The 22,973-nt window shown below is 47.1% G+C and overlaps 1 protein-coding gene across 2 annotated transcripts in view; it reads right to left on the bottom strand.

Annotated features, from left to right (window-relative positions):
* SPTBN4 (spectrin beta, non-erythrocytic 4) overlaps nucleotides 1-22,973 on the bottom strand; it is a 1,597,753-nt gene that overhangs the window by 461,086 nt on the left and 1,113,694 nt on the right. The window lies entirely within an intron of this gene.

Below are 22,973 nucleotides of genomic sequence, written 5' to 3'. Positions count from 1 at the left end.
GAACGTTTTTGATTTTTTAAGTACCTCAAGTTCAATTCAAATTTGCTATATATACACTGCAATTGTTTTTCTGCACACCCTTAAATATTTTATCAATCCCACTCCATGTTGTTACCATTTATAACCTCTGTATGTTCTTGTAAACTGTGCTTTTGTCATACTTTGTACCATAATAACAAATAATAATAATTCGTATTTGTAAAGTGCAAGCATATCACCCTCAAGGGTTTCAAGGCGCTGAGGGCCATTGGGGAGATTAAGTGAGCTATTGCCAAGGGTCATGTGATGCTGAACTGAGCTGCCGCTGGCAATCGAACTGCGGGCCACGCGCTCCATAGTCAGCCGCTCTTCCACTGCGCCACACCTTTCCCATCATACCATCATTTAAATTAAATGAGTTACTTACCTGTTACTACAGTTATCCAGTATTGGTATTTTTCATAGATTTACATGCTTGAATCATTTCCCGTCATCGAGATGGGAGTCCCCGGTACATTTATAAAGGTAATGTCACATTAGACATAGAAGGTAAAAGGCCTAAGGCCTCATATTTAGTAACATATCTAGGTCCTTGTTTTAAAAAAGAACAAACTTAAGAGAACAACCAATCAGCTGACACCACCCGCTGAACAAGCTACTTACCTTCGGTAACGCTTTTTCTGGTGTATACAGTATCTGCCTGTGGAGTCCTCACCTTGTGAATATTCCCTGTGCCAGCATTCCACAGAACTTTTTTCCCCAGCTCTCTAAGCCGACGTGGACCACGTCATAATGCATCGGCTCCGCTCGCGACTCCGTATGACATCTCCGGAGCCATAAGAGAGCCACGTCGGCGTGATGACGTCAGTTCCACCCATTTTTTCCGTGCCCCCAAGGCGCACAGGTGGACCAACGACAAATTCAAAGTATACAACATACAATCAAATATACATAGTACATAAACAAAAGGAAAGCTAAATAAAACAAGCATTTCCTACCAATGTACCAGAAAGCATAACAACATCTCAAACAAGACAACTTTTAAGGTATACAAAGGTGGACAACGGGGAGGAGGGCGGGCCAGTGAGGAATCCACAGGCAGATACTGTATCCACCAGAAAAAGCGTTACCGAATGTAAGTAACTTGTTCTTCTGATGGATACATCTGCCAGTGGATTCCTCACCTTGTGAATAGATTCCCACAGCAGTCCCCACTACCGGAGGAGGGTGTCCACCTTTCCTATACCAGAAAGTGTTGCAAGACAGAGCGCGCGAAGTGGCCACCCTCCTCATCTCGGAGTCCAAGCAATAATGCTTTGCAAAAGTATGGAGGGAGGCCCAAGTCGCGGCTTTACAAATATATGCCACAGGAAGACCCCTGGCCAAAGCAGATGTAGATGATTTAGCTCTAGTTGAAGGAGCCCTAATACCCTCAGGAGGAACCTTACCAGCCAGGGCATCGCAGATCTTGATGGCAAGGATGATCCATCTCGATAAAGTGCGCTTGTGCACCGCTCTTCCTTTAGAACAACCAACATAACCCACAAAGAGCTGATCGTCCAGACGAAAGTCCTTCGTTCTGTCCAAGTAAAAGCTCACAGCTCTCTTTGGGTCCAGGCGATGAAGTCTTTCCTCCTCTTTGGAGGGATGAGGAGGTGGATAAAAACAGGGAGAGTAATAGACTGCCCCAAATGAAACGGAGTAACTACTTTAGGTAGGAAAGCAGCCCTGGTCCTAAGTACCATCCTTTCAGCATGTAATGTTAGAAAAGGGGGTTTAGAACTAAGAGCTTGAAACTCACTCACCCTCCTTGCCGAGGTTATGGCTACAAGAAAGACCGTCTTAAAGGACAACAGCCTCAGAGGACAACTATGAAGAGGCTCAAACGGGGACCCCATCAGAAAAGTTAAGACAAGATAAAGGTCTCACTATGGCATTACAAAAGGAGCAGGAGGAAACTTGTTTGTAAGGCCCTTGATAAACCTTAGTACAATCGGAGATTTAAACAATGATGGGTGATCAGGAAGACATAGAAAAGCCGATAAGGCCGAAAGATAGCCCTTGACCGTGGCCACAGCACAGCCCTGCTGAGCCAAGGAAAGAGCAAACTGAAGCACATCAGAAAGATGGGCTTTTAAAGGGTCAATGGATCTCTCTCCACACCATTTAACAAACTTAGACCACCTATATGAGTAACCGGACTTGGTGGAGTGTCGCCTGGCCGATAAAATAACATCCACCACATCTGGCGGGAGAGAGAAGGAATTCAGGTTGCCCCGTTCGATCTCCAGGCATGAAGGTGTAAGTTCTGGAGGTGGGGGTGTAGAACCTGCCCCTCCGACTGTGAGAGGAGGTCTGCCCTCAGAGGGAGACGGAGCGGAGGGCACGAGGAGAGGTGGAGAAGATCTGTATACCACACCCTTCTTGGCCAATCCGGGGCGACCAAAATAACTTGGGCCCGGTCTTGGCGAATCTTCCTCAGAACCCGAGGAATCAAAGGTATGGGAGGAAACGCGTAAAGGAGTTGCGAGTCCCAACTCAACTGAAACGCGCCCCCAACGCCCCCTGCATCGGATACTGGAGACTGCAAAATGACGGGCAGTGCGCGTTCTCGCGGGCGGCGAACAGGTCCACCCGAGGGGTTCCCCACGTCCGAAAGACGTAACAAACCACCTCCAGATGGAGCCTCCACTCGTGGTCGGCGAAGAACTGCCGACTGAGACTGTCCGCACGTACGTTCAGCACACCGGCCAGATGATTTGCCATCAGACAAATCTGATTGATGGTCCTGAGCCCAGGACCAGAGACGCAGAGCCTCTCTGCTGAGACAATGCAACCCCACTCCTCCCTGCTTGTTGACATACCACATCGTGGTAGTGTTGTCCGTCAGGACTTGAACAGACTGACCGCAAAGGGAAGAGAAGGAAGGCCTTGAGCGCCAAACGAATCGCCCGCCATTCCAGAAGGTTGATGTGAAGCAACCTTTTCTCTGGAGACCAAAGTCCTTTGATCTCCAGATCCCCCAGATGCGCACCCCACCCTAAAGTGGATGCATCCGTTATCACTGTGGCCACCGATGGAAGTAGATGGAAGGGCTTTCCTTGGGACAGATTGCCCTCCACGCTCCACCAAGACAGATCCGCTGCAGCTTCTCCTGAGATCCTGATCGACTCCCTGAGATCTCCGTTGTGCTGATACCACTGCCTGCGGAGGCACCACTGGAGCGCCCTCATGTGCCAGCGTGCATGGTTGACCAACAGAATGCAGGAGGCAAACAGACCAAGCAGGCGAAGGACCTTCAGAACTGGAAAAACCGCTCCATTGTGGAATAAAGGGACCATCTCCTGAATGTCGAGAATTCTTTGAGGTGGAGGAAATGCTCGACACACAGTAGTGTCCAGTACTGCCCCTATGAACAGGTTGCGTTGAGAGGGCACCAGGTGAGATTTGGGCACATTGATCGAAAAACCCAAGTCGAATAACAGTCGAGATGTTACCTGCAGATGATGTTGCACCATCTCTGGGGACTCTGCCTTCAGAAGCCAGTCGTCCAGGTAGGGGAAAACCAGAATCCCCGACCTCCTGAGATGGGCTGCCGCCACTGCCATCACCTTCGTGAAGACTCGAGGTGCGGTAGTAAGACCAAACGGGAGGACCGCAAACTGGTAATGTTGCGACCCAACCGTAAAACGAAGATACTTCCTGTGCGACTTCAGGATTGGGACATTGAAGTACGCAAGTCGAGCGACACCATCCAGTCTCCTTGCTGCAACGCTTGAAGAACCTGCGCAAGGGTCAGCATCTTGAATTTCTCCTGTTTCAGGTAAAAGTTCAAGACTCTGAGGTCCAGTATCGGACGCAATCTGCCGTCCTTCTTGGGAATCAGGAAATACCGGGAGTAGCATCCCTGACCCCTTTCCTGCTCTGGAACCACCTCTATCGCATCCTTTTGAAGCAAAGCTAGCACCTCCTTCTGCAGAAGAAGTAGATGGTCCTCTGAGCAGTAACCCTGGCAAGAAGGGTAAGGGGAAGGAAACTCCCGAAAGGGAAGGGCGTACCCAGTCTCCACGAGGTTTAAAACCCAAAGGTCGGTTGTAATAGACCTCCAACCTCGCAGAAAGTGGGACACCCGACCCCCCACAGGTCTTACATGATCCAGGATGGGGGATCTAGGGTTGCTTACCTGAAGCTTCATTGGGAGCAGAGGAGGTAGAAGATGAAGAGGGGTTGCGGCCAGAACCTCTCCGACCTCTTTGTCTCCCTCTATAGGACCTATAGAGGGGATTCTGCTGCTGCTATTGCTGCTGCTGCTGAGGCTGCCGGAAGGAGCGAAATGAAGACCTCCCAAAACCTCTGAATTTCTTAAGCCCAAATCCTTTAGCAGGAGCCTGCAGACCTAAAGATTACGCCGTCACCCTGCTCTCTTTAAACCTCTGCAAGGCATTGAATCAGCCTTTTCACCAAAAAGTCTCTGTCCGTCAAAAGGGAAATCCACCATTGTGGCCTGAACGTCCGTAGAGAAGCCAGACGAACGAATTCACGCTTGCCTCCTAGTGGCTATAGATGACCCCATTATCCTTTCCACCGAATCAGCCGTATCAAGCCCCGACTGAATCACCTGCCTTGCAGCAGCCTGAGTGTCCGTGACCACTTCCATAAAGGACGCCTTATCACCTTCTGGCAACTTAGGGGCTAAACATTTAATTGAGTCCATAATAGCATGATCATAGCGCCCTAGCAAGCAGGTGGCATTAGTGGACTTAAGCGCCATGCTCCCAGAAGAAAAGGTCTTTTTAGCCGCCTGATCTGCCTTCTTAGACTCCCTATCCGCAGGAGTCTGAGAAAAAGCTCCTGAAGCATGCTTCGAGCATGACGCCTGTACCACCAGACTTTCTGGAGAAGGGTGTGAAAATAGAAAACCTGGATCCCCAGGTGCCACCCTATATCTTCTCGCCACCTGCCTGGAGACTGCCAGCGAAGAGAGTGGCTTACGCCAGACGTCCATAACTGGCTCCAAAATAGCCTCATTAAAAGGCAGCAAAGGCTCACTGGTCGAGGTGGGCGAATGTAACACCTCCGTCAGAAGGTTAGGTTTATACTCCGCAACTGCAAGTCCAGTAACTCCGCGGCCTTCTTTATTACAAGATGGTAAGGAGCCAGTTCCTGCGGTGGAGAGGACCTAGAGGAAGAATGCTCCCACTCCAGAGTCGTATCCAGGCCACTAGCCTCTTGAATCCCTTCAAATTCGTCGGAAGATGTATCCAACTCACCTTCTTCCACCTCCACTCTATAACGCTCCTCTTCCAAGACCCTCTGGGCCTCTCTCCTTGAACGGATCCGAGGAACCAGCGTCGGCGCCGTACGGGGAGTCGGTGGAACCGAACGTGGAGCGGGAGGTGTCGGGGTCGGCGGTGCCGGAGTCAGAGGCGCCGGATGCGGCGTCGAGGAAGGCTCCGAAGAAGGTCGATCCAATCGAAGCTGAGATGGATCCCCAGACGGCGCCGGAAACTGCCACGAAGCCGCCATCGGCAGAAAGGGCATAAACGGGGCCTGAGCATAATGCTGCGGCACTCCCAGAGTATATGCCATAGGACCCACGGGACCAGTAGGTGCGCCGGATGGGAAGGCAGCCCGTTGGAAAATCTCATACATCGCATTTAAAAAATAAGTCGAATCCGCACCCGGAGTCGGGAACTGTGGATAAGGGAATAATCCTGGATCTGGCTGAGGAGTACCTGGTACCGGAGCCGCAGTGTCCTCAACAGGCGCCACAGGATCATCCGGCTCTGGAGAAGGCGCTTTTTCCTGCTCTTGCTCGGCCTCCGAAGCCAAAGACTCCACTGGAACCGGAGACTGCGCCGGGGACCGCACCGGAGTCCGCTTCGGCGAAGGAGATCCCTCTGGAGACTTAGATGGAGAAGGAGACACATCCTTACTTCGACGTCGAGGCGAAGTCGATCTCGACGCCTTGCTCTTCGAAGAATCGGCGCCGAGAGGAATGCTTCCTCTTCTTATGATGTTTCTTCGACTTCGAAGAATGCAAAGTAGACGACTCCGGTCTCGATCTCTCCTTCTTCCTACCTCTCTTCTCCTTCTTAGCTTTGGCCATGAAGAACTTCGCCTCCCTTTCTTTCAAGGCCTTGGGATTCATACTTCTGCAGCTGCAACAATCTTCCACGTCGTGGTCAGATGAAAGGCACCACAAGCAATCTTCATGGGGGTCTGTCATTGACATGTGGCCCCCACATTCCCTACAGGGTTTAAAACCCGACTTCCTAGTCGAAGACATGACAATTTTCTCCAACAGTAACACACTACACGACTACAAAGTAGCAGGAGAGTGCTGGAAAAACGTTGTGCGTCGACGGCGCGGAAAAAAGGGAACTGACGTCATCACGCCGACGTGGCTCTCTTATGGCTCCGGTGATGTCATACGGAGTCGCGAGCGGAGCCGATGCATTATGACGTCGTCCACGTCGGCGTAGAGAGCTGGGGAAAAAAGTTCTGTGGAATGCTGGCGCAGGGGATATTCACAAGGTGAGGAATCCACTGGCAGATGTAGCCATCAGAAAGAACCTTACTGGAAGGAGCTCCAGCCCCTCAGACTTTCATAAGCACCATGCATATCCAGAGATACAACTGAGAGTATTAAGTGAACCCTTCCAAGGGAGGCGGGCGGGTCGTATGTGAATCTATGAAAGATACCAATACTGAATAACTACAGGGGAGTCAAGGGAGACAGAAAAGATGTAATTTTCTTTGTTGTCGCCACCCCATCCCAGACAGACATGCCTGATTTGGTGATTGGAGACCCCATCAGACTGCATGGGCGTTGGGCCTTCTTCAAGAAAGGAACCTTCCAGAGAGGAATTCCTGCTAGGGCTTGGTCTTGAAAAAGCCATTGTTTTTCGGATTCTGTCCTAGACCATTCCACTAAATACTGCAACTGGGCCGTTTTGTAATAACTCAGGAGAGCAGGTATCCCCAATCCCCCATGCCCGGGCCGCATATATCCTAAAACTTTGTTCATCCATGGCCGTGCCCCCACCCAAACAAATTGGTTATTGTCCTGCTGTAGTGAGGCGATCACTCCAGGAGGAGGCAATGCCGGTAAGGTTTGAAACAGAAGGGACATTTTGACCGCCACTATTCTTCCTAGCAGTGAAAGATGATGTGTACTCCAGGCGCCCAAGTCTTTCTTAGCCTGTCGTACTAACTTGGTGTAGTTCAGCTGAGTTGTTTGGCTCACTGTTGCCACTTATTCCAATCCCAGGTAGGGAATAGAGTCCACTATGTGGATTCCGGACAGCCATTCTTCCCTAGGGTTAAGTGTAGAAGACAATGAATTTAAATGTAAGATGAGCGATTTACCCACATTGACTCGAAAGTCTGATACTCGGCCGAAGATATCCAATTCCGCTAAAAAGGCAGGAAGTGAGCCCCTCGGCTCCGTCAGCGCCACTATCATCGGATGTGTTTCTCCCCCAAATGGAATCCCACGAATGTTACGATGATCTCTGACCCTGTGCGCCAAAGGCTCAATTTATAGGGCAAACAGCAAGGGAGACAAAGGGCATCCCTGCCGGGTTCCCCTCTGAATGGCAAATGGTCGTGAGGAAATGCCATTCACTCTAATAGATGCTGTAGGTCTGTTATAGCAGCAGCCCACCCACTCCCTGAATTTCTCCCCTATTCCGAATGTGGGCATTGTATGACCGAGGAAGCGCCAATCTACACGGTCAAAGGCTTTTTTGGTGTCAACCGTCAGCAAAAGCGCATCCATTTTGTGTTTGGTGGGCCTTGTCAATGAGGTGGAGTATCCTCTTAGTATTGTTCCCACACTGGTGAGATTGAATAAACCCTGCCTGGTCTGGCTATATCAAATTTAGCATGTAGGGGCCTAATCGTGTAGCGAGAATTCCCGTAAATATTATAAAATCTACGTTAAGTAGAGAAATTGGGCGGTATGAGCTACATTGCTGCCTATCTTTACCCGGCTTAGGCAGGACCACTATTGCTGCCCCTAGCATCGGCTCTGGGATCAGATTCACACTCCAGAAGGAGTTGAACAGCCTCTGCAAAATCGGGGTTAAGATGTGGCAAATGTTTTATAAAAGAGAGCAGGGAACCCGTCTGGACTGGGAGACTTGAGCACCCTGAGACGCGAGATCGCTGTGACAACTTCCTCGACCCAGATGGGAGCATCCAACGCTGCTGCCTGGTCTGGGGGTGAGTGTGGACATAGTGATGGATTGGAGGTAGGATAAGGTGTCATGTTCCGATGTAGCGTCTGCTGCGTATACGTTTTCATAGAACTCCTGGAAAGTGTGGGATATGTCTTGATCCTCGATTATCTCCCCCCGTCCGCCTCCCCGTAACGAGGACACCTGTGTCCGTTGTCTTTGGGCCCTGAGCCTATTAGCCAAGAGGCGGCCCGTACAGTCACCCCCGACGTAATAAGAGTGTTTCAGTCTGGCCGCTGCATACTCCGCCCTCTCCAGGTCTATCCCAGCTAACTGTGCCCTGGCTGCTTTCAGTTGCCTCCATCTTTTCCATTTTAAAGAACACGTTTTACTGTTACTGTTGGCTCTAGCACGAGACAGAATCTCCCTGCACTCTTGAGGACTGTTTAAGTTTCAAAATTCCTGGAACTCAGGAGCCAAGCCTATAATCTCAGACAGCCTGGATCCGGGTGCTGAACTTGTCCTTGGTTCATCGTGAGAAGAGAGGGAAACAGCTTTAGAGGAATCGGCGGCTGTAAGGACAGGAGATGGAGTTCCGTGAACCAATGTTGGCGAGGCCACGCTGGAGCTATTTGAATTAGTTTGCAAGGTGCTGCTTTTATTTTTTTTAGAACCCTGGAAAGGAGGGGAATTGGCGGAAAAGCGTAGGCAAATACGCCGGACCATGATATTGAAAAAGCATTCCCCAGAGATCCCTGTTGGGGATGTCAGCTTGTGAAGCGTTGGCATTTGGCGTTGCCGTTTGTATCAACCAGGTCTATAGTTGGTTCACCCCACTGGAAGAAGATTCTATTGAAAGTATCTTGGTTCAACTCCCACTCGTGGCAGGTTGTTTGTAATCTGCTCAGTAAATCCGCTAATGTATTTTCCTTCCCTGGAACATACTCCACTTGCAACAAAATTCCGTGCTGAATTGCCCAGTTCCAAATTCTTTGAGATTCTTGTGGGAGAGAGATAGATCAAGTTCTTCCTTGTTTGTTTAGATAGTGCATTGTCGTAGTATTGTCTGTTCTGACAAGCACTAGAGAATTTTGTATCCTGGGCAGGAAAGCCTGAAGAGCTAGAAAGACTGCTCTTAGTTCCAAGAGATTTATGTGCAGATTCCGCTGAGAAGGTGGCCACTTGCCACTGATCTGAAGTTCCTGAAGGAAGGCCTCCCAACCTGTTATCACCAGAGGAGAGGCTTGTGGAAGGAAAGGTAACCCCTGAGACAGATGTTGAGGACGAGTCCACCAAGATAGCGAGGTGACCATTTGTGGGGTCACTTGAATTATGTTGTCAAAAGTTCCGTTTATCTGAACCCATTGAGTGTTTAAAGCTTCCTGAAGAGGACGCATGTGTAGACAGCAGTGGGATATTAGAAGAATACAAGAGGACATCATGCCGAGCAGAGATTTGTATAGGCGCACCGAAAGAGACTTTCTTCTTTGTATGCAGCCTGCCTACATCAGAGGTTTTGGTGTCTTTCCGCTGTTGGCTAGGCTCTTTTCAGAACCGTATCTAGGGTAGCTCCCAGGACTGTAAGTCGTCAAGAAGGCTGTAGGTCTGATTTCTCTGGGTTTAGTGTGAGACCCAATTTGATGAAAAGCCACAGACATGCTTTGGAAGACTTCCTCGCGGCGTTGAAGGAAGGAGCTTTGACGAGCCAGTCATCGAGATACGGGAAAACCTGGTGATGATGTTGTCTGAGATATGCCGCTACTGGTGTTAGGCACTTTGTAAAAATGCAAGGGGCCGACTTGAGACTGAAGGGTAACACTAGGAATTGATAATTCCTTCCGGCTACAGCAAACCGGAGAAATATTTTGTGTTTCTTGTGTATGGATATAAGGAAATAGGCGTCTTGAAGGTCCAGAGATACCATGTAATCATTCCCATTGAGAAGCTGCAAGACCTCCTGAATGGTATCCATGCAGAATGATTGTTTCTTGAGGAATTTGTTAGGATTTCACAAATCTAAAATTGGCTTCCATTTGTTTTTCTTTTTGTGCACTAAAAAGAAACGGGAATAGAATCCTTTTCCCCTTTGATGAAAAGGAACATATGAACAAAAGTTACTTACCTGTAAACTGTGGTTCTCCAGTATTGGTGTCTTTCATAGATTCACATGCTTGAATATTCCCCGTCGTCGAAGTGGGAGTCCCACGGTACATAACAAAGCAATGTAGTAATAACCCAAGCCCATTAGGCATAAAAGAAAGAAAAAACATAGAGTTTTCATAGATAGACAACTTGTCACTTCTATAACATATCACTGTCGTTATGTTCTAGGCCAAATCCAGCCAATCAGGCGTCCGCACCCTCTAGAACCCTCTCCCCAGAGACTCAGGCTCTCAGATTTTCGTAGCACAAGAGTGACATAAAGTCAAATACACAATAGAGCCTCTGAGGGGAGGTGGTTGGGTCGCATGTGAATCTATGAAAGACACCAATACTGGAGAACCACAGTTTACAGGTAAGTAACTTTTGTTCTTCTCCAGTATTGGGGTGTCTTTCATAGATTCACATGCTTGAATAAGAGTAGTGAGCAGCGATAGCAGAATAATACAAGGTACATAAGAATCAAAACAATAGCATATACAGTGCAGAAGACTATATGCATATAAAAGCCACACACACACACACACACACACATATATATATATATATATATATATATATATATATATATATATATATATATATATATATAAATACATAATAAATAAAAGTACCTTGTATGCAGGAGGAGGGAAGCATCAGAGGCTCACCTTATTTAAAAAGATTACGAAGGACTGCTTGTCCCACGGCTGTGTCCGTGTTGTCTGCAGCATCCAGACAGTAGTGTCTCGTAAAGGTGTGTCTGCTGGACCAAGTCGCCGCTCTACAGATAGATTGAAGAGGGGCTCCAGCAAAAAGCGCAGTAGAAGAAGAAACCTTCCTTGTGGAGTGCGCTTTCACGGCGGCAGCGAGAGGTTTTCCTGCTTGTTGATGGCAAAAGGTAATAGCAGAGGATATCCAACATGCTATAGATTGTTTGGTGACAGGATGACCTTGTCGCATGCGTCCGTAGGCGACAAAGAGTTGGTCATTTTTACGAATGGCAGCAGTTCTTTGAAGATAAAATTTGAGACATCTCTTGACATCCAAAGAATGAAGTGACTTTTCTGCAAAAGTTTGAGGATTAGGAATAAATGTTTTTAAAACAACCGGCTGATTGAGGTGGAAATCAGATGGCACTTTAGGGATATAGGCCGGATTGGTGCGAAGCAGGACAGAGTCATTAGTAAATTGAAGAAAAGGTGGGTTAATGGTAAATGCTTGCAAGTCACTGAGACGGCGTGAGGATGTAAGAGCTAGGAGAAGAGAAGTCTTCCACGTGACATGTTTGAGGCTGACCTTATGGATTGGCTCGAATGGCGATTTCATGAGCTGCGCCAATACAATGTGTAAATGCCAAGGAGGAGGAGGCCGAGGTTTCGGAGGAAACATCCGAAAAAGTCCTTTGAAGAATTGTTGCATTACTCTTGACAAGTAAACGGAGTTAGAGCCATCTTGGCGGAATCGTGAGATTGCCGCTAAAAAGACTTTAAGGGTAGCATATGAAAGGCCTGATTTTGATAGGTGCAAAAAGAAAGGTAAAAGTTGCTCTGGCTTGGAATGTATAGGATGAATTTTGGCATCACTGCACCATGAACAAAATCGTTTCCATTTGAGTTTATACGTTTTTACAGTAGAAGGAGCTCTAGCCTTTGCTAAGACTTCGCTGCACTCCAAAGGGATGTCCAAATTCACAAATTCAAAGTACTCAGGTTCCAAGCCGCTAAGTGTAGAGACGCAGGATCGGGATGACAAATTTGACCGTGTTCCATGGTCAAAAGATTCGGAAGAGGACGAAGCATGATTGGTTCGCACTGAGACAGTAGCAGCAGCTCCGTGAACCATATTTGTCGAGGCCATCGGGGGGCTATTAGGATGAGCCGACAGGGTTCTTTCCTCATTTTCCGTAGAACCTTGGGGACTAGAGGAATTGGTGGAAAGGCGTAAGCATAAATTGTGGACCAGTTCATCAAAAAGGCATTCCCGCATGACTTTGGTTGGGGAAGCCAACTTGCGTGGAACTGGCATTTCCGGTTCAGATAGGTTGCAAAAAGATCCAGATTTGGGGACCCCATAGCTGGAATATGTGATCCAGAATGGGTTGGTGCAATTCCCATTCGTGATTGGTCGTGGAGGATCTGCTTAGGGAATCCGCCAGAATGTTGGACGCTCCCGGAACATGTACTGCTGTGAGGGCAATGTGATGTTGAATCGCCCAATCCCAAACCTTTTGAGCCTGAAGGGACAACAGAACGGACCTCGTGCCTCCTTGCTTGTTGATATAGCGCATGCACGTTGTGTTGTCCGTCTGGATCAACACCGTGCTTCCGTGAATGATGGTTCTGAAAGCTTTTAAAGCCAGAAAGGTGGCCAGTAATTCTAACAGGTTGATGTGTCTCGTCTTTTGATGAACAGACCACTTGCCCTTCACAGTTAGGCCCTGCAAGTGGGCGCCCCAACCCTCGAGAGATGCGTCGGTGGTGAGGGTAAATTGTGGAGTGTCCACTAGAAAAGGACGCCCCGCGGAGATATGATCTTCGTGAGTCCACCACAAAAGAGCTCTTTTTAAGCGATGGGTGACTCTGACCAAGTTGTTGAAAATACCCGAGACCTGAGCCCATTGCCTGTCCAGTTCTTCTTGGACAGGTCTCATCTTCAGGCGGCAGAGAGGGACTAGAGGAATGCAGGACGACAACATCCCTAGGAAAGATTTCAACTGTCGGACAAAAACAAACTCTTTTAGATGGATAGAGGCCGCTAGATCGCGAAGACGTTGTCGTCGTTCGTGCGACACAAAAGCTTTTCCTAGAGTGGTATCCAGAATGGCTCCCAAGAACAATCTGTTTTGAGCTGGTTGCAACTGATATTTTTCTAAGTTTAGTGTGAGGCCCAGAGACTGGAAAAGGGATCTGCAAAACAGAGTTTGTTTGGACGCTAGTTCGAAAGACTTTGCCTTTAGAAGGCAGTCGTCTAAGTAGGGAAAGATTTGAACTCCCTGAAGGCGAAGGTAAGCTGCCACCGGTGCAAGGACTTTTGTGAACACTCGGGGAGCAGAACGATGGCCGAATGGCAGGACCTTGAATTGAAAATCTCGTCCAGCCACTCTGAATCTGAGGAATTTTCTGTGTCGTGGTAATATGGGAAGATGAAAATAAGCGTCTTGTAGATCTAGTGTTGTCATGAATTCTCCTTGAGAGAGAAAAGGAAGGACTTCTTGTAGGGACAACATACGGAAAGTTTGTGTCTTTATGTATTTGTTCAGGGCTCGCAAATCCAAAATGGGACGCCATTCTCCCGATTTCTTCTGTACAAGGAAGAACCTTGAGTAGAACCCCCTGCTCTTCTGTAGTTTTGATACCACTTCGATCGCGCCCTTTCTTAATAAAATGTTTAGCTGCTTCAGTAGCTCTTTCAAATGTGCAGGAGGAGGACCTCTTGGTGGAGTATTTGGAGGAATTCCAAAGCGTGTCCCCTGCGTACAATATCGAGAACCCATTGATCTGTGGTTATTTGCGACCATTTGGAGAAGAAGCGGGAGATTCGACCTCCAAGTTTTGGAGGAGTCCGTGACTGAGGGTAGTGAGAGTCATTGTTTCTTTGAGGAATCCTTTCCTCTGTAGGAAGATTTGCCTCTGTATTGTCTGTAGTTGGAAGAATTTTGCTGCCGATAAGATTGCTGATTTTGTGAGGAATAGCGGTTTTGTCCTTGCCTGTATTGGTTGGAATTACCACGAAAGGAAGAAGAGGAACCACGACCTCTTGCGCCTCGAAAAGGCTGTTTTTTGAACTGTAAAGATCCTAGAGCACGAGCTGTGTCAGTGTCCTTCTTGATGGCTTGAAGGGCATCATCTATATGCTGGCCAAAAAGTGACTCGCTGTCGTAAGGCATGTCCAGGATCTTTGTTTGCACTTCGTGACGAAAAGACGTGGCCCGTAACCAGCCCTGACGCCTGAGGACTGCAGCACCAGCCAAAAGACGGAAGCCAGAAGAGGAGACATCAATGGCGCAGTCTATGATTTCCGAAGAAATTCTTTCTCCTTCTTGGAGAATCTTCAAAGCCTCTGGCCTGGATGATTCAGGAATGAGATTAATCAGAGATGAAATGTCCGACCACATCTGGCGATCGTAGCGGCCCAAGATCGCCAAAGAATTGGCCGCTCGAACCGTAGCTGCCGCCATAGTGGAAAATGTTTTCCCTATACCATCCAGCCGTCGACCTTCGCGATCTGGAGGTGCCGACAAAGGAGATGAAGGGTTCCTAGATCGGCGTTGGGCTGCCTGAGTAATAATAGAATCAGGCTTTGTTTGTGAAGTCAAACAGGCTGGAGAATTTGGAGGAGCCTTGTATCTTTTGTCTATCTTAGGAAGGATGGCTGGAATCGAATTAGGAGTCTGCATCAATTTAAGGCCCTCTTGCCATATAAAATCAATGATCGGAATGCAGCGGACCTGCTTTTGAGGTTGGTCCTTAAAGTCATATAAGAAACAAACCTCCTCTCTGGTTGTCATAGGAGGTGAAATCTTTTCGCTGCTCTTTCCATGAGCAAATGAAAACCACCAATGTCAACTGGGGGAGAATCCAAAGGGGCTGGATCAGCGGGAGAAGGCGTTTGAATCTGATAGTTGTCCCAGTCAGAAAGGAGGGAAGCATTATCCAGCTCACCTTCCTCCTTGTCAGCGTCATCATCTTGTTCCTCGACAATATCTTCCAGTTGGATTGGAGGAACCCCAAGACATTGCTCTCTGGGAACTGATGTAGGTGTGACTACTGTTTCCCTAGGAAAAACAGGTTGTTGAGGTGTCTGCGGCGCTGGAGTGGTATGGCCAGACCGCGGAAAACGGCGATTATAATCATCCAGCATGTACTGTAAATTGGAAATCAGACTTAAAGGCAATTGTGCCATATGAGGTTCCTGAACTGGACGTGTGTCATAAGATGAGAAATCATCTTGTGGCAAGTCTTCGTCATCATCATCCGAGTCCTGACATTTAATTAGAAGTTCTGAAGGACTGCGAGCAGCCCAAAATCTATCATCCTCGTAGTCTTCATTGTCAGATGAAAACAGCACTTCAGGAGGCTGTACAGGTGTTTTAGTTGGCATCAGGGTATCCAGAGACGAATGCCGTCGTTGAAGCAGAGAGTTTGAAGTCTCTAATGGTAGCAAATCCAGAGTTCGAGTCGTCGCCGTTGTTGCTGGCGGTGAAATTCGACGTTGAACAGCCGTCGACGACGAAGCCACCATCGACGACGAAGCCACCGCCGACGACGAGGTCATCGTCGACGACAAAGCCACCGCCGACGACAGAGCTACTGTCGACGGCAGAGCCACCGCCGACGAAGAGGCCACCCTCGTCGGCGAAGCACCCGCCGACAACGAAGCTACCGTCGACGACGAACCACTCTTCGACGACGAAGCACCCCTCGACGACGAAGCACCCGTCGACGACGTTTTCTTCTGCTTCTGTTTGATAGTCGTCGACGACGAAGTTAAGGGTAGCGTCGATGAAATGGGTCTCACCTTAACTGACACCAGCGTCGACGGTGAAGACGCCGACGACATGATCATGGCTGGCTTCATAGACATAGATGCCGAGGTCGTCGATGTAGATGCGACGATGGCAGCTCTCGTCGACGGAGGAAGCGTAGATGAGCTCGTCGACGAGAGAGGCAGTTTCTGAGGTAAAAACTGTGCAGATGGAGTCTTAGACGCCTGAGAATCCCGGGGGCGTCAATGAAACAGAGAATCTCATGGGGGGGGGGGGGAAATCACCCCTCTTGAAGTAGAAGGTTGTGTGGAAATCTTTTCTCCATGCTGTTTCTTCATCACCTTAGGTCTAGGAGAAACCTTTTGAGAGTCACAGGACCTTTTCAGAGAGGGAGCAGTGTGGATGGAAGATACACTCTCCACATCAGAAACAGGATTTTCTGAAGTTTTTAACTTCTGTAGCCACAGAAGGAGACGCCCTTCTCTGTCCTTCAAAGTTTTTTGTGAGAAGGTTCTGCAAATTTTACAGTCTTTTACCTGATGTTCAGGGTATAAACAATAAATGCATTTCTTGTGAGGATCTTCAGAATGAAGTCTCAGTTTACCACAGCTCCCACAAGGTCTGAAGAGGGACTTCTTGGTTGAAGACATCATAAACCCAATCTTCTGTGAAGTATGAGAAGAAAAAACTGAGCAAGCTCAGGGAGACTCCCTTCACACGACGTGCGGTAGAAAATCTGAGAGCCTGAGTCTCTGGGGAGAGGGTTCTAGAGGGTGCGGACGCCTGATTGGCTGGATTTGGCCTAGAACATAACGACAGTGATATGTTATAGAAGTGACAAGTTGTCTATCTATGAAAACTCTATGTTTTTTCTTTCTTTTATGCCTAATGGGCTTGGGTTATTACTACATTGCTTTGTTATGTACCGTAGGAATCCCACTTCGACGACGGGGAATATTCAAGCATGTGAATCTATGAAAGACACCCCAATACTGGAGAATCTATGGCTCTTTTTTGGATTTTTTTTTTTTGCGAAAACCTTTATTGTACATAAAACTCAATACAAACATGGGCCTACAACCACCAGGGCCGGCCGCTAATATATACATGGTCATCAACATCAAGGCAGCAACAGGCCCCCTGGGGCTCAGCCGAATTAACAAATTACTGAGTGCACCTCAAAGGCTATCAGGATACCCTTTTTGGATTATTGATGTTATTTCCAACTGTAACAGGTGCAGATGTTTGTGAGCCAGAGGTTGAGGAGGTGTTGGCGGGGGTGGCTGTATAAATTCTAGGGGATGGCCGTGTTGTACCAGTAGTAGGACCCAGCGATCCGTTGTGATTTGATTCCAGTTTTGGAGATTATGGGAGATGTTTCCTCCTACTTTGGGGGAGGTGAAGAAATTGAAACTGGCAGAAGTGAGAGGTCATTGACGTCTGGTAGACTCCTTTTGTCGTCCCGCCTTCCCTCGAAAGGAAGATTTATTGTAGGCAGTCGCAGTGTTGTTGTCTCTAAGCGAACTGCGTCCTGTATTGCTGGCTAGAGGAGGTATAGGAAGGATATCTATATTGCTGGTAACCTCCCCTGTGGGATGACTGGCTTTTACCAATGCACCACGAAAAGGGGTTCTTTTGTACTGGAAGGTACCCAAAGCTTTGGCTATGTCAGTGTCTTTTTTGATCCCCTGAAGGGCTTCATCGATATGCTTACCGAATAGTTCTTGTTCATCGTAAGGCACATCTAGAATTTTGGTATGGACTTCAGACCTGAATGTAGTAGCCTTTAGCCATCCTTGGCGCCTAAGAACTGCGGCTCCAGCTAACTGACAAAAATCAGTGGAAGCGATGTCCATCGCACAATCAATTATCTCTGAAGTGGAGCGCTCGCCCTCCATTAAAACTTTTCTTGCCTCCTCCTTGATGTCTTGTGGGAGATCGCTGAGGTAAGGAGCGATGTCTGACCACATTTGTCTGTTGTAGCGCCCCAGCAACGCTAAGGAATTGGATGCTCTGACTGTCAACGCAGACATAGTGGAAAAACGTTTGCCGATGTTGTCTAGCCTCTTACCCTCCTTATCTGGAGCTGCTGAAAGCAGAGATGATGGGTTCTTTGACATGCGTTGAGCCGCCTGGGCAATCACTGAAACAGGTCTGGGGTGACCTATGAGACAGGTAGGCGTATCGTCAGGGGCTTTATATTTCTTGTCGAGCCTTGGTACGACTGGAGGAACTGTGGCTGGGTTTCTCATTATGTTAATGCCCTGGCCCCAAATATAGTTGATAATGGGCATAGACTTGACTGATTTTTTTAAATGGGTCCTTCAAATCGTAAAGGGGACAATCTTGCTGGTGAGTAGGCATTGGAAACTCGAAACGTCTGGCTGCTCTCTCCAAGAGATTATGAAATCCTCCAAAATCCTCTGGAGGAGAGTCTACTTGAGGCGGAGCTGGTGACGCTGGTGGAGGGATAATGTAATTGTCCCATTCATCTGGACGTGATTGTATATCCTGGATTTCCTCTTCTTCTTGTCTTCATCTGTAGATGGAAGCTGCTGTACAGGCACTTGAGACATAGGAAGGGGTGAAGGCTGACTGCACCACCGGAGGTGGAGAAAGCGCTGGAGCCGGAGATGGTGCGGACATAGCAAACCTCTTTTTGTAGTCTGCCAGCATGAATTGTAGATCAGTTATCAGAGCGGAAGGAAGACAAACCATCTCTGGCTGCAGTTGCTGTTGACGTCGTTGGTCAGAGTAGTACGGATGTTGCTCATAGAATTGGTCTTCATCATCGGAGTCTTCTTGGTATTTAACATTCAACTCCGAGGAGCTTTGTGCAGCCCTAAACAAGCTGTCTTCGTCCGAGTCCTCATCATCATCCAAAAGATGAGTTGGCAATATGGCTTGAACCCTACTAGGAGACGTTAATGAGGGTGTCAGTCTCTCTCTTTGAAATTTTTGCTGGGAAAATAGTTTTCCTGTTCTGGATTTTGGTGTCATCAACGGTACACATACCGTCGTCGAGGAACCGTCAACAGGCATTGGTATTGATATCCCAGACGTAACTGACGTAGATGACAATACCGTCGTCGACGATGGATCTTTTGTCGTCGAGTCCATCGACGATGCAATGGGAGAAACCGTTGACGAGAGGGTCGTCAACGGTAGACTCATCGTCGACGCATGCAACACCATCGACGAAGCACTCGCCGTCATCTTCGTTGTCAGGATGGTCGTCGACGGAATCTTCGGCGACGATGACGACTTTCTGATTATCTTTATCTTCGATGACAAAGGAGCTTGACTGGTCGACGAAGACATTGACGATGAAATAGACGCCGACAAGTTTGAAACTGTGGCGACGGTTGTCGTCGACAAAGTTACTCCGAGACAGTCAGTGGAGTTCTTGTCGTCGCCGTCGGTACTGCCGTCGCCGAGCTGTCTGTCAACGGGGCTGAGGAAGGCTTTTTTAAAAGCATGTTTCACCTTCACTGGAGGAGTTGGAGGGTCCGAAGCTCATTTCTGAAAGGATTTTTTGACAGAAATCAAACTCTGATGGGAAGGAGACACCCTGAAGTGCAGATCTTGTTTCTTAGTAGCCTCTGAAAGCTTTTTGTGCGCCTTCTTTGGAGGTTGCTGCGAGGAGTGACCTGGAGAGACATCCAGTGGTCTTTTTTGAGGCGTCTTTGAGGAGGATCTTGAGGAACCTTCACTCTCCTCAGAAGATATAGGGCCCTGCCTGTCTTTAAACCACTGCAGCTATAATAACAGCCCCCCCTCATGATCCTTTAAAGTCTTTGAAGAAAAAGTGTGACATACCTTGCATTCCTTTGGTTCGTGTTCAGGATAAAGGCAGCAAAGATAGTCTTTATGGGGGTCATCGATGTGGTCTTTTCTTTCTGCAGGTACCACAGGGCCTAAAAAGGCCTTTTTTAGGTGTGCCCGACATGAAGAAATCAGAAAAATTCACTCAGGCAATGGAATTATCGATGAAAAATACCTTGAATCCAAAAGAAAACCTGAAGACAAGGGTAATTAGAAGTTAAGATGAGAAAACTGAGCAGAGCTCAGTGGAGACTCCCTCAGCATGACGTGTGGTAGAAAATCTGAGGGACTAGAGCTCCTTCCAGGAAGGCTCTAGAGGGTGGTGTCAGCTGATTGGTTGTTCTCTTAAGTTTGGTCTTTTTTTAAACAAGGACCCAGGTATGTTACTAAATATGAGGCCTTAGGCCTTTTACTTTCTATGTCTAATGTGACATTACCTTTATAAATGTAGTGCGGACTCACATCTCGACGACGGGGAATAATTTAAGCATATGCATCTATGAAAGATACCCTAACACTGGATAAAATGTGTGTTCCCTTCCTCACTGACGTGTTTTTAGCAAGTTTTTTTGCAATCCCCCTTAGAAATACATCCTGTGCCACATACGTTTGACAATGGTAGTAGAGGGTTCTCAAACTCACATTAGATCGCCTCTCTCTGAGCAATCCTTTTTTTCGGCAGTGGAGTCAAGATAGGCCTGAAGCACCAATGCCATCACGGGGTGAATTAGTGTCAAGTATGATGATCACCGCCTACAGCCCATTATGGTCTACAGCCATTTCTTTGTCAAACTTTAAACGGCTTCATTTCTTGACTCTGTATCTTCCTTTGTTTTAACAGAAAAGCTCTTTTCAAGTGCAACAAAATGAGGCTCCAGTGAGGGTCTGTATGTCTTAGCTGGGCCAGAGGCACCTGCAGGGTCATTGGTAGTTGAGGCATCCATTCATTCTAAGCGTTAAGTAGGTAGCCTGGGTTATTATGGGATTTTGGCACTGACTCTAAAGGGAAGTTTGAGGTAATGCTAGGGCTACTAAGAAATCTTTGCCCTGGAAATGGGTCACTCAGATACCTAGCATTGATGACACTGACAGTGAGGTATCAGCTCAGAATAACAAGCATTGAAAATGCAATAGGTCTCGCCCTCGTTTAAGTTAAAGCAATTCTGTTTGTAATTAGGTGGCTTTTTAGCTTTGCTTTTATTAGTGTCTTTCAAACTTTCATGTATATAACATGCATATGTATGCATATATGTATATGTATGCATGCATTTATATTTGAATTTATATAGATATGCAGATGTATATATATATATATGTATGTATATATATACATATCTATATAAATGTGCATATGTGTGCGCGTAGAGAGGTAGAGAGGGAGAGAGGGAGAGGTAGAGAGGTAGAGAATAGTAGAGAGAGGCAGAAAGAGAGGTCGAGCGAGAGGTAGAGGTAGAGAGGTAGAGAGCGTAGAGGTAGAGGTAGAGAGGTAGAGGTAGAGTGGTAGAGAGATAGTGGTAGAGAGGTAGAGAGTAGTAGAGAGAGAGGCAGAGTGAGGTAGAGCGAGAGGTAGCATGAGAGGTAAGAGGTAGAGAGAGGAAAGAGGTAGAGAAGTAGAGAGTGAGTAGTAGAGAGTGAGTAATAGTGAGCAGTAGAGAGTGAGTAGTAGAGAGTAATCAAGAGTAGTAGAGAGTGAGTAGCAGAGAGTGAGTAGTAGAGAATGAGCAGTGTAGAGTAGTAAAGAGTAGTAGAGAGTGAGTAGTAGAGAATGATTAGTAGAGTAGAGAGTAGTGTAGAGTGAGTAGGAGAGTAGTAGAGAGTGAGTAGTAGAGAGTAGTAATAGAGATAGTAGTAGAGTGAGTAGTAGAGAGTGATTAGTAGAGAACGAGTAGAGAGTAGAGTAGTAGAGCGTAGTAGAGAGTGAGTAGTAAAGTAGTAGAGAGAGAGAGAGTAGTAGAGAGTGAGTAGTAGAGTGAGTAGTAGAGAGTAGTAATAGAGATAGTAGTAGAGTGAGTAGTAGAGAGTGAGTAGTAGAGAATGAGTAGAGAGTAGAGTAGTAGAGAGTGAGTAGTAGGGAGTAGTAGAGAGTGAGTAGTAGAGAGTGATTTGTAGAGAGTAGTAGAGAGTGCATAGTAGAGAGTGATTAGTAGAGTAAAGAGTAGTCGAGAGTGAGTAGTAGAGAGTGAGTAGTAGAGAATAGTAATAGAGATAGTAGTAGAGAGTGAGTGGTAGAGAGTGAGTAGTACAGAATAAGTAGAGTAGAGTAGTAGAGAGTGAGTGGTAGAGAGTAGAGAGTAGTAGAGAGTGAGTAGTAGAGAATAGTAGGGAGTAGTAGAGAGTATGAGAGTGAGTAGTAGAGAGAGTAGAGAGTAGTAGAGAGTGAGTAGTAGAGTAGTAGAGAGTGATTAGTAGAGTAGAGAGTGAGTAGTAGAGAGTGAGTAGTCGAGAGTAGTAGAGAGTAGGAGAGTGAGTAGTAGAGAGAGTAGAGAGTAGTAGAGTGAGTAGTAGAGTAGTAATAGAGATAGTAGTAGAGAGTGAGTAGTAGAGAATGAGTAGAGTAGAGTAGTAGAGAGTGAGTAGTAGAGTAGTAGTGAGTAGTAGAGTAATTAGTAGAGAGTGAGTAGTAGAGAGTGAGTAGTAGAGAGTAGTCAAGAGTAATAGAGTAGTAGTGAGTAGTAGAGAGTAATTAGTAGAGAGTCGTAGACAGTGAGTAGTAAAGAGTGAGTAGTAGAGAGTAGTCAAGAGTAGTAGAGAGTAGTAGAGAGTGAGTAGCAGAGAGTGAGTAGTAGAGAATGAGTAGAGAGTAGAGTAGTAGAGAGTGAGTAGTAGAGAATGATTAGTAGAGTAGAGAGTAGTGTAGAGTGAGTAGGAGAGTAGTAGAGAGTAGTAGAGAGTGAGTAGTAGAGAGAGTGAGTAGTAGAGAGAGAAGTAATAGAGATAGTAGTAGAGTGAGTAGTAGACAGTAGTAGAGAATGAGTAGAGAGTAGAGTAGTAGAGAGTAGTAGAGAGTGAGTAGTAGAGAGAGAGTAGTAGAGAGTGAGTAGTAGAGAGTAGTAATAGAGTGAGTAGTAGAGAGTGAGTAGTAGAGAATGAGTAGAGAGTAGAGTAGTAGAGAGTAGTAGAGAGTGAGTAGTAGAGAGTAGTAGAGAGTGATTAGTAGAGAGTGAGTAGAGAGTGATTAGTAGAGAGTAGTAGAGAGTGAGTAGTAGAGAGTAGTAGAGAGTGCGTAGTAGAGTGATTAGTAGAGTAAAGAGTAGTAGAGAGTGAGTAGTAGAGAGTAGTAAAGAGTAGTAATAGAGAGTGAGTAGTACAGAATGAGTAGAGAGTAGAGTAGTAGAGAGTGAGTGGTAGAGAGTAGAGAG

The sequence above is a fragment of the Triturus cristatus genome, chromosome 9 (genome assembly GCF_964204655.1).
Source record: "Triturus cristatus chromosome 9, aTriCri1.1, whole genome shotgun sequence".
NCBI classification, from domain to species: domain Eukaryota; kingdom Metazoa; phylum Chordata; class Amphibia; order Caudata; family Salamandridae; genus Triturus; species Triturus cristatus.
This window is presented reverse-complemented; position numbering and strand designations above follow the sequence as displayed.